The sequence below is a fragment of the Anoplophora glabripennis genome, unplaced genomic scaffold (assembly GCF_000390285.2).
Source record: "Anoplophora glabripennis isolate ALB-LARVAE unplaced genomic scaffold, Agla_2.0 scaffold18, whole genome shotgun sequence".
Classification (NCBI taxonomy): domain Eukaryota; kingdom Metazoa; phylum Arthropoda; class Insecta; order Coleoptera; family Cerambycidae; genus Anoplophora; species Anoplophora glabripennis.
In genome coordinates, this window is record NW_019416221.1 from 1510305 (window position 1) to 1522912 (window position 12608).

Below are 12608 nucleotides of genomic sequence, written 5' to 3' on the forward strand. Positions count from 1 at the left end.
GGCGCAAAACTTCAAAATTATTATTCAATCATTGCAATATAATTGTAACAGCTACTAGGAGCAATTAAAAAATAATTTGGAACTGAATGATTTGATGGAATGATTTGGAACTTTGGAATCTGATAACTTTACAAATTTGTCCAAATATAAATGCTCTATTATGTACGTAAACCCTGAAAATTAGTACATTTTCGTCACCGCCTACGCCTACTTACCAAAGCGGCCTCGACCTCAATCCTCGAAACCCTTCTTCGTTATAAAAAAATCCTCATTCCACCACGCGAACGCAAACTTGAATTAGTTAAAAGTGAAACGTCGAATTACAATTCTTAACGAGTCCCCAATTTTTTTTTTTAATTTAAATACTTTCTACCGCAGCACGCGATCGCATAAAAAAGTAAAAGTGTACCGCGTCGACGAAAATCGCCCATTTCTCAGCGCTTGAATGGTTAAGAGATTTTAAATATTTTATCCGGGCTGGACGCCAGTTTTGACAACGAGAAAATTATCACGACACAACAATTACAATATACGCACAGCAATAAAAATAAATACAATTATTTTTAGAGCAAATTTGGTTTTGCTTTAGAATGCTAGCATGGCTGCAAATCTCAAAAATATCTAAATGTGGCACCCAATTATGTTTATTATAATATACCGCCTCTCCACCACACAATTTCTCTAGGGTTACTAAAATATTATCGGTATCTAAAGGATTTTCTCTTTTAAACAATATTGTTATTTCAATTTTTTTCTCTTTATAGGTCAGGAAAAAGAGTTGGGAAATGTCCATTTCGCGACTTTTTGTTCGACAAGCTTAATTTATCACTAATATTTAGCATCTATAGTGATAAATTTAGCTTGCCGAAACAAAAAGTCGCGTAATCGCTTCTTATTCAGTCAAAACAAAGTACCTAACAAAGGAAAGGTTAATAGTGGCCACAAAAAAAAAGAACTATTGTGAATGCTTAGGAGAATAATGTTATTGTTTGTATTACCCACAGAAACATTTCTTGCGAAAGCGAATAATTAATTATACACTGTCAAATTGACTATGCTGTCGAAAAGAATTAAATTGAAAAGGATTAAAATGAAGTCGAAAATATTTTGTGTTTTCTATTAGATTAAATAATCTACCTAAGACACAAAAACAACTCTTAAACCATTGTATTTTATTTACAATCGTTTCTTGCATTTTCCAACAACGCGTTCGCAGAGTTTACAGCAAAAATCGAGATTAAACATTACCGCGACAGCAGCTGAAGACATAAAGACCTTTTTTGCGCATCCTCTCGCATGTGTCCAGTACCATTTACTGCATTTGTATTCAATGGTGCCTGCAGCACGAGACGAGTGGCTGCCAAGTGAGATTTGTTTTATGCGTTTGAACTTAACATACCGCGAAAGACGAAGCAAAGCACGCATGGTCAACCGGCGCAGACTTTTTTTATTTATTAACTTGTATTCTCTTGAGATATGTATCTCCTATCTATTGCCTCAGTTTAATATCCTATTTAAGAAACGCCCTGTATATGTATATTTTTAGTATTTCAATTCCACTTTTATCGACTTTTATCGACATTGCAACATGTCGTGTGAGTTAAATTAAATACATAATAAATTTAATCGATCTCTAAAATTCGTATCCCCCAACGGAGAAAAAACGCGGTGAGAAAAATTTACGTGCACCCGATTCTGTGTTGAAAAATACCATCAAGGACCACCTCTTCATACCCGTAGTTTATTTATAGATATAAATTTATATAAGTCCAATGAAAACAAATTACGTCCAAGCAATAACATGACACGTACCGTAATTTTCCCTACACTAGTCGCCGCTTTTTGTTTTTGTTTTCTTTTCGATCCTAAACATCGAGGTTGCGGTTGATTGCTTCTAAATTGTTGTTTACGTACGCAGTAGTACTTTGTAGTACAGATATTAGCGACAATCGTAATTCCCTTTCCAAACAAATATCTACCTCAGCAACTACTTTTGTTTTAGTACTATACGACTCAAATTATTACAAAATATATATTTTCTTCAGCAATTTTTGGCCCTAGGCCTTTTTTGTAGGATTTCCGTAACACTTAACACCCCCCCATAAAGAAACAAAATATCCACACCACTCATAATTAATTCGTAACTATTTCCTGAAAATACCAGTTCTGTCTGTGTCCAGCAAACTTTTCGTTCAGACCAGACGTACTTAGTAAGAAATAGCCGGTATTTATTTAATATTATGACAGGAGGCACCGTTACAGGCGGCGACCGAGAATAACAGTGTCGACGAGCGGGCAGGTATAAGACCGATAAAGTAATAAAGGAAACCCATTCATTCAGACAAGGAAGTCTCGGGTCCGAAGACAACTGGCCCGCCGTCCGCCATCTAGATAGGAATTAAGTGATGTAAAAAGATCCCAGATTGTCGCTAACCACTCAATTAGCAGTAGGCTGGGGCATGTAGGAATTGTTAATTATTATCGGACGACGGGAAGTTACCTTCTTGTTAACAGAATTTGCAATACTCCAAAATACACCTTACAAGCAACAGTGTGGAGCATTAACAATTATCAGCCTTACGGGAAATAAAACTTCATTTAGTAATTTTAGTAAAAAAATCGAAAATAACAGTATTATGGAGTAATACTGACTGTAAAGAAGCGTCTTTATTATAACTTTCTGAAATGTCACACAATCATGAGGGAAAACCAAAGCAACAGATTTAAATCTGGACAAATTTTTTAAGACGTCCGGAGTTCCCAAGGACCAAATTTGGGACCACTTCTTTTAATGTAATCTATTAACGCTTTATCTCTGCCTCTAAAATTTAATCTAATCATCTAATTTTTTTTTTTCGGGGGCCTGTTCTACAAGAACCCACCTCCTGCAGGAGTTACAAAGACCTAAACTAAGTAACTCACATCAAATATTGATGTTTCTATTCCTTACACCTTTGAAATACACGCTCAAGTACGCTGTCGAGCTCTATCTAGATAAAACGGACGTGATGAGGCAGTCCAGGTAATCCCGAACGCCACCATGCCCGCAGACTCCTGCAAATATACGACAAGTGGGTACGGCAATTGCCGGTCGTATATCTCGATGCAAATTGAAAGAACAGTTGCTGGCGCCCGCTCTTTCGCTGCGCTTCCTCTTCTTTTATGGACAGGCCTGCTGGTCCGGATGGATGGACGACGCACTTTATCCTCAGGAGGATTGGCAATGATTCAGTCGCCGTATTAGGAGGTTACATGGTGCAGGATAACGTCCTAGTATGAGTTTTCATAACAATATATAAATGTATAACATACTTAAGAAATTACAGTAGTTTTGTCCAACCTTCGGAGTGTCCTGGCGTACTCAAATCTTTAGTACAGCTAAACCAACAATGTCGAGGTTAATTATTATTTATTTACATCAGTATCATTCAAATATTGCAAGCCTATCGTATAAAAAACCAAAACATGTATTTTATAGCTCCTTACTTCAGAGAGGCAATAAAGTGACATCTCTTGTTTTCTTAACCAAGTGGACAATCGTATAATTGTTATATAATCTGGTTTTTCTTTATAGTATTTAACTTATAGCGGAATTATCGTACCAAGTTGGGAAAAGGCTTCTGTTCACTTTCGGGTGCCTAATTAAAATGAGTTTCCTTGTCTCTTACGACTTAAGTGCTTGATTAACGTGAGTATAATTTGCCCCCCGATTAAAGTGAGACTACTCGCCACTCACGATTCAAACTTGATTAAAGTGAGTCTCCTCGCCTCACATGATTCAAGTACTTGCCTCTCACGATCCAAACTTGATTAAAGTGAGTCTCTTCGCCTCTCACGATACTTGATTTAAATGTCTCTCATTGCATCACACGATTCAAGTGCTTGATTTACGTGAGCCTCCTTGCATCTCACGATTCAAGTGCTTGATTAACGTGAATCTCCTGGCCTCTCACGACTTAACAGCTTGATTAAAGTGAGTCTCCTCGCCTCACATGATTCAAGTACTCGCCTCTCACGATTGAAGTACTTGATTTAAGTGAGTCTCCTCGCCTCTCACGATACTTGATTTAAATGAGTCTCATTGCATCACACGATTCAAGTGCTTGATTTACGTGAGCCTCCTTGCATCTCACGATTCAAGTGCTTGATTAACGTGAATCTCCTGGCCTCTCACGACTTAACAGCTTGATTTACGTGAGCCTCCTTGCATCTCACGATTCAAGTGCTTGATTAACGTGAATCTCCTGGCCTCTCACGACTTAACAGCTTGATTAAAGTGCATCTCCTAGCCTGTCACGTTTCAAGAGCTTTATTAAAGCGAATCTCCTCGTTTCTCACGATTTAAGTGCTCGATTAACGTGAGTTCCCCTTCACGTTCTAAAACATTAAAAATAACAGTTTTTTACGAAAGTAAACATGCAACTGGGGACACGCCGATTTTATTTGGTAATTTCAGGGATGCTCCGGGTTCCAGCTAGCACGGCGCGCGGATTGCGGAATGTGCAAACATCAAAAGCGACGAAAATCGCCGAAATCGCGGATAAAGCTCCAACCTGCGAGGAAGAGTGTAACGGCCTGCCAGCGAGGTCATGAGCACGGCGACGGCACTGACCAGGGGCCTCTCCCGGCGGCCCGTCTGTTCCGATACCACCTGTCCCGCATGTGTGTGGATCTACGCCCATCTCGCGTCTTGCAGATGGCCGAATCTCGACCGACCGCGGGGTCCAGGGCTGTTGCGTGACGGCTGCGGTGGTGGAGGTCTTCGCTTTTTCCTCGTCGGGCTTCGAGAGGCACAATAAGAAAAAGGACGCGCAACGTAAATTTATGTACGATCTGTTTAACGTGAACCTCGAAAAGGTTCAGTGGTTTACGCCACTCCAGAGCCGAACAAAATCTAAAAATCCACGATGTTCAATCTTCTAGCCGACAAATGTGGAACAAGAATGAAATTTCTCTCTTCATATGAATAATAAAGTGAAAGGTACAACGGCAATTTATCCATTATGCAGATTAATGTGAATGTGTATCCATTTCTCAATTCTTCCTACTACGTTTGAAATTAAAAAAAATATTTCCAGTACCAAAAATTTCACCCAACTATAATAAAACAAAATTGTATATCTAGCTATAAAAAACATTTAAAATTACCCATAACGTCTATTCACATTTTTAAACGATTTACATTTATAATGAGCCATTAATACTTTGCCTTTACCAAATACTGTATAATCAAATTGGATATGACTTATTGATTTCTGTTTCCGAACAGGTGTGTTCTAATTTACCGATTCTATCGACTGCTAACATCGAAACCGTAGTTACAGCCAATATGAATCATATAAAATTATCCTTACTTAATATCTCCAATGACGATGAAGGAATTAGTTGCTGCATTTGTATCAACAAACACGATATATTAGGAGAACTGTTAATTTGATGCAAAATGTTGTTTTAGTGTCCTAAACAAAGGACATTAGCTAGTGACAGGTAAACAAAGAAAATTACAATCACTTTATCGCCCGCGGATTGTTATAGATTCCGTAGGCGATAAAGTTGCACTTAACGCCCATAATGCTTGGTTATAAAGTACACTTCAACTCTCAGAATACTAGCTCATAAACTACTAAGCACACTTTAACGCCCAGCATACACACTTTATCGCCACCTTCGTTTTAAAGTGCGTTTTAACGTCTGGAATGTTCGGTTATAAAATATACTTTAACGCCCATAATACTAAGTCAAATACACTTTATCGTCTTGGATGATTCGTTTTAACGTCCTGAATGATTGGTTATAAACTACACTTTATCGCCTGGAATAGTCCATTTTTAATGTCTGGAATGTCTCGTTATAAAGTACACTTTAACGCCCAGAATATACACTTTATCGCCCCCTCCGTTTTAAAGTGCGTTAAAACGTCTGGGATGTTCGGTCATAAAATATACTTAACGATCATAATATTAAGTCATAAAATACACTTTATCGTCTTGGATGATTCGTTTTAACGTGCGGTTTAACGTCCTGAATGATTGGTTATAAAATATACTTTAACGCCCATAATACTAAGTCATGAAATACACTTTATCGTTTTGTATCATTCGTTTTAACGTCCTGAATGATTGGTTATAAACTACCATTTATCGCCTGGAATAGTCCGTTTTTAATGTCTGGAATGTCTCGTTATAAAGTACACTTTAACGCCCAGAATATACACTTTATCGCCCCCTCCGTTTTAAAGTGCGTTTTAACGTCCTGAATGATCGGTTATAAAATATACTTTAACGCCCATAATACTAAGTCATGAAATACACTTTATCGTTTTGGATGATTCGTTTTAACGTCCTGAATGATTGGTTATAAACTACACTTTATTGCCTGGAATAGTCCGTTTTTAATGTCTGGAATGTCTCGTTATAAAGTACACTTTAAAGCCCAGAATATACACTTTATCGCCCCCTTCGTTTTAAAGTGCGTTTTAACGTCTGGGATGTTCGGTTATAAAATATACTTAACGCTCATAATATTAAGTCATGACGCTTTATCGTCTTGGATGATTCGTTTTAACGTCCTGAATGATTGGTTATAAAGTATACTTTAACGCCCAGAATAACTAGGTCATTAATTACACTTTATCGCCTGGAATAGTTAGTTTAAAGTCAGATATGCTTAGTAATGAAGTACATTTTAACGTCTAGAATATCAAGTCATAAAATACACTTTATCGCCTGGAATGATTCGCCTTAAAGCGCGTTTTAACGTCTGAAAGGTTTGGTTGTAAAGTACATGTTATTGCTGCTTCGTTTTAAAGTTTTGACCTTGATTATAAAGTACACTTTAACGCTTAATATTCTGGGTTATCAACATACACTTTATCGCCTGGAATTTTAAAGTGCGTTTTAACGCCGGACTGATTTTAAAGTACTATAATACGATCAGAATGTTAGTTAAGTACAGTTTAACGCCTGACCATCAAAAAAAGCTAATCTTTGAGGACTATAAGAACACTTTTTCCTAAAAACTGATCGCTCTTTGTTTCTAAAATACACAAATCCTCGTTCCTCCCCTTCGCGAATCTAAACGTAAGGACTAATATAGGGGCGCACCCCGTACGCGACATCCTTCGGTTAGCGGGCGACGCACCGCTTTGTCTCCAAGCGCGGGTTCGTTGACGCGCCTTGGATGGCGTCCAGGATCCGGCGCGCCGTCCTTCAACCCGTCTAGGGCAGTACTCCTGATGACGGCGGGACTCCCTACGGCCGACTCCGCGGGCCAGAGGCCGTTGCCCAGCGAAGTTCCGCGTGGGAGCGGTCCACGAATTCGCCCGTCAAGGTCGTTCGGCTCCGGTACGCGAAACTCCGATTCCGCGATCCGATATATCCCCGTTTCGGGTGTTAATTCTAGCGAACCATTTTTTTTTTTCATCGTGCGAATCCAGCGCGTGCGCAGAACGCGAGCTAGGAATGCGGCGATAAAGCGGCCATTAAAAATTAATTACATAGCGGTTATGTCTCGAAACACTAATTTTCCGTAATGGCCGTGTAGAATTGAAAGCGGGTAGAAGGCCTTGCCTCTGGATAATAGTTTATTTACTCCGACAAATTGCCTTTATTACAAATTCATTTATTCGGTCTAAATATGTCGCATTGTGGGCAAAACCGTTCGTTTTTCTATAAATACGCACCCGCTAGGTCGGTGGCGTATATTCCATTCAAACGGATTTATTTCTTTCATCAAAAGGCAATTTATAGAACAGAATAAACAAATATTTAGGTGCTATTTCTGGGAAATATATTTATAGCAAATATAAAAGGTGTAAAGGTAAAAACAAATTCGCTATAGCTTGTTAAGGGCCTATTAAGAACAAATCAATTATGGTAATGTACAGTTTTAATAAACAAACAGTTTTATTGATATGCAACGACACCTTGTCCATCAATAAACGTACAAGCTTTAACATATTCAAATTAATTATTAATAATCATTCTTTACCACGTGTTGACATCAGTTTTGTCCTCAAAAATGCGCCAACAAGCGTAATTGCTTTGTAATACACTCGTTATTAGACGAAAAGGTTTAGTCCGGTCAAATTAGTCATAAAAATAGTGGTCAAATAACGAAAATTCCGACAGAGATAAATTTTGGTGGAGAACTTGGGTGCACCATTAGAAATAAAGTGTCAAATGTCACCATCGATCCCATGTGTACTAAAAAAGTTATTCGGGGACAAAATTTGAGGTTTTTTGGATTTGTTTCGAAAACGGTAAGTTTTATCAAAAAAGTAGCCCGGACAAAAATTATAGATCTTAAAATTATCTACAAAAATGATCCTTATACTTTTTTTTCTAAAAATCACCATTCCCAAAAAAACGCGATTTTAAAAGTTGAAGGAGTCACGTTCTACATGATAAGCACATACAGGGTAGGAAAGTACCGATGGTCTATCTGAAGTTACGTGAGAGCGATAAAGTAAGCCATAGAAATCCATACGATAGAGAAGGATGGCTATAATGAAGGCATTTCTTTGTCACCGCCCGTTTCGCCCTTCCACAAATAAGATCCACTTCTTATTTGTGGAAGGGCGAAATGGGCGTTGACTATTAGACGCCTTCATTATAGCCATCCTTGTCTATCACATGGATTTCTATGGCTTACTTTATCGCTCTCACGTAACTTCTGATAGACCATCGGTACTTTCCTACACTGTATATGCAACGTACATACATAGTCAGGCACTTAATACAAGTAAAAATGCCTATTTGTCTCTCTTATATGTATAAACTATACTATTCTAAGAATATACACTAAAGAAACAAGTACAACCATCTTGTCTTCCTCCAGCATCGGCTAATCAACACTTGTATCGAGTATATAATCAAGTTCAGACATGGCTAGGCAATCAACTGAACTCAGAAGACTGGGGTTGGAAATTAACAGATAATACTTTGGAATCGATTCAAACTTTACTCCCATCTGCTCCGGAAAAACACCTAAACACTATTTTTTGCAATTGTAAGGTTGTAGTGCTAAATGTGGCTGTAGAAGAGTAGGGTTACTGTGTTCTCCAGCGTGTACTAATTGCCAAAGCCAGCCTTGCTCAAATGTCCAATTGAATACAACAGATGAAGATTCATGTGATTTCGATGAAGAGACAGCTGATTCATCTTCATTTCAACAATTTATGAACATCCAGCAAGAAGAAGAGAAAGAAAAAGAAGAAATGGAAGAGGACATGACTGTTGAAGTCGAATTTGAAGAGTATGAATTAGATTAAAATATCAAAAGAAATCAGAACTACAGTTAAAGTCAATAACCAATATCAATAATCCTCATGCAGTTAAAAGAGTATTGTCCCTATAAAAATTCCGTCATAACAGTTCGTGGAGTAGGCCTACCCGGGAAACCACGTTAAAAAACGCGCCAAAGTACACTACCTCACACGAGGTGTGGAAATGTGTGCCTATCATGTAAAACGTGACTTCTTCAACTATTAGAATCTCAGGAATGGTGATTCTTAAAAAAAAAGTATAAGGATCATTTTTGTAGATAATTTTAAGATCTGGGCTACTTTTTTGATAAAACTTACCGTTTTCGAAAAAAATCCAAAAAACCTCAAATTTTAACCTTTGACCCCGAATAACTTTTTTAGCACACGATGGTGACATTTGACACTTTATTTCTAATGGTGTACCCGAGGTCTCCACCAAAATTTAGCTCTGTCGGAATTTTCGTTATTTGAAATGTCTATTTTGACCGGACTGGTTAGCGACAATCCATTCCGCATCAAAGATTCCTTACATTAGAATTGATATTGCAAATTAAAACACTGTGGTACGTCGTACGGTACTATTATTACTTGCAAATGTTCAAAATGATAATGATGACATCAACTATCGCCCAAATAAAAAGCGAATGACTCTGGACAAGGTCTCATAAATATTAACCTACCTGGCGAGCATTAGAAACGAACAAAAAAAGTTGCATGTCCTCCGGCTATCTGGTGCTCGATTATATGAAATTATGGTTCCACGGAGGACCGTAACTTAGGTTATAATGGGTTAGGTCGATGGTAGAAGTAAGGTAAGAGTTAAGTGTAATGAATCGAGAATGAAAATACAAGTGATAGATATAGATGAATGCAGCTATCCCAATCCAAAATACATAAATACTACACAATGCAAAAAACTGGTTCGACGTTCTTATACATGATGACCGCTGAGGTATCCGAGTATATGAATTCTATGACTAATTTTAAGCAAAAATTCAATTCACTTTTCCCGAATTTCCAACAGTTCTGAAATATCGAGGTTTGAAGTTGTCAGATTGTATGGGTAGTTGCTAAAAAGTAAATTACATTGTTGAGAAGTATTTCGGATACCTCGGCTGCCAGTCTGTATACATGTGGCGAGTAATAATCTCTTTCTAGTGATTGCATTATTGGTATAACATAAACATAATGAAAATTATCTAAGAACATAGCCAGCCAGAGTAAGAGAAAGATAACAGTCGCGGAATGTTCCTACTTTCAAATGTCAAAGTTTCATTATTTTATAGGCGAGAAATGGATTTTGAAACAAAAATGAAGCAACAGAAAGGTGAACGCTTAAAACTTTCTAACGGCCGAGCGACAGTCTAATTTATTATTCTCCATGTCGTTAAATAATTTGTTCCGCATTTTCAACCCTGGTATATATACGGGTATACATTAACGTATATTTGGCTGACTTGCTTTCAGGAACAAATACAAAACAAATATTTGATAATGGACAATTTCGACTCGAAATATTGTTCGTTTCACAAATAATTCGCGACAAGCCGCTGGTAACTGGCACAGAGTGGTATCCCGCGCATATTTATAAATTGCCGTTTCTCCGCTAAACGAATTTTTAAATTATCATTGGAGCTTGTCGATGAGCCAAAATCCATCAGCGATTTCGTTTACTAATTCATCTCACCTTGGAAAATGTCGACATAGCCGAAAAAACGTGTATATCTAAATCTCCTGTTGCGCGATAACCTTGCCCGAAAGATTAATTTTTGCAGACACATTTACGGAGCTCTTAATTTACTTTTTCTGCTCTTAAATTACAGGAAATCGTAAAATAAACAGATAGCTAATTACCTCGCAACCCAATATGATCTAATACTTGGCAAGATAATAGCAAAACGTCGATTACTACTATCCGTAAGTATAATAGTTATTCAAATATTTGTTGCGACAAAAAGATAAGTAAAAACAACGTAGTTTCATAGAAATCCAAGCTATAGCGATATTTTTGGTTTATTATGTATATTATTGATACACTTGAAAATACAATAAAACTAATCAAATAAAATACCATTTTAAAGTGCCATATTAAATTGAAGTACATACATATTTCTTTTCCCAATGAGAAAATAGTAAAATTTTACTTTAATGAATTTATTTTTCACCGATTTCAGTTTCTTTGCAATTCAATACGTTGTCAACACTATTTGTGAATTATGTTGCAGTACTAGTTTTATGCCGTTTTAAAAAACGTATGTGAACATCAGTTTATAATTTCGGTTATTTTTCAAAATTGCCTTCAAATTTTAAGTAATTTATAGAAATTGCACTGATGATTAATTTAAGTTGAAAGTGGTCAGACTAATGTTAAAAAATTTAAAGTAAATTGAATACCATTCATATACTCTCTTTTATCTTCTTTTGTTGATATCCAGAAGCGTGTACTCAAGAATACTAGTCACTAAAAAAAAATATCTCAAATACTGTGTGCAACAATTCACTTCCTAATAAATTAATTTACCACAATAATTTATTATCGTTCTGAAGCATAACAAATAAAATTGTTATCTCCGTGAAGTCAACTCTATAATGATGCTATAATTATATCTACAGGGTGATTCAAAATTCAGGACAAAGAATTTAGGGGCGTATTTTTGAGATAAAAATAAGACTTTTTTCCTATTAACGTGGGCCTACAAATGCGTGTTAAAGTTTTTTATTTTTTTCAATTTTAAGAATAATTTCCAAACTTTAAATGTTGGCATAAAACTTGGGGTACGATCGAATTAAACTGACCCCAACTTTTTTGCTACCCCGTACATTGACGTTTCGTATTAGTGCGTTTATTTCCGAGATACTTATTGGCTGATGAAGAGTTAAATGCACATCATGTGGACCCACGTTTATGGGGAAAAAAGTCTTATTTTGACCTCAAAAATACAGCCCTAAATCCTTTGTAGTGAATTTTGAATCAGCCTGTACGACTTTTAATCATGTGAATTCCATCAATGTTCAGGGCTTCCGCAAGGGTCAATCCTGGATCCACTGCTGTTTGTTATTTTTATTAAAGATCCAACTGAATGCTTCGATGTCGACATTTGTTTCATTCGTCTGTTATTGTTTGTGTTCAAGTTCTTGTGCGTCTCGATTTTATATTTTGATTGCTCTGTCCGGTAGTACTTGGATATTGTATACGAAATAAACGATAATGGAGCTCCGGTAAATATACCCTCATTATCTCGATACGTTCTTGATTTACGACATTCAAATACACGGAACAATTTACAGTTACAGTGACTCATTATTACAATTTCCCTTTATCTCTCTTCAACTTGGCGACGGG

The 12608-nt window shown here is 36.9% G+C and overlaps 1 protein-coding gene across 3 annotated transcripts in view; it reads right to left on the reverse strand.

Annotated features, from left to right (window-relative positions):
* The window catches only part of LOC108908295 (ribosomal protein S6 kinase alpha-5), a 114013-nt gene that overhangs the window by 71142 nt on the left and 30263 nt on the right, over nt 1-12608 (reverse strand). The gene's annotated exons all lie outside the window — the stretch shown is intronic.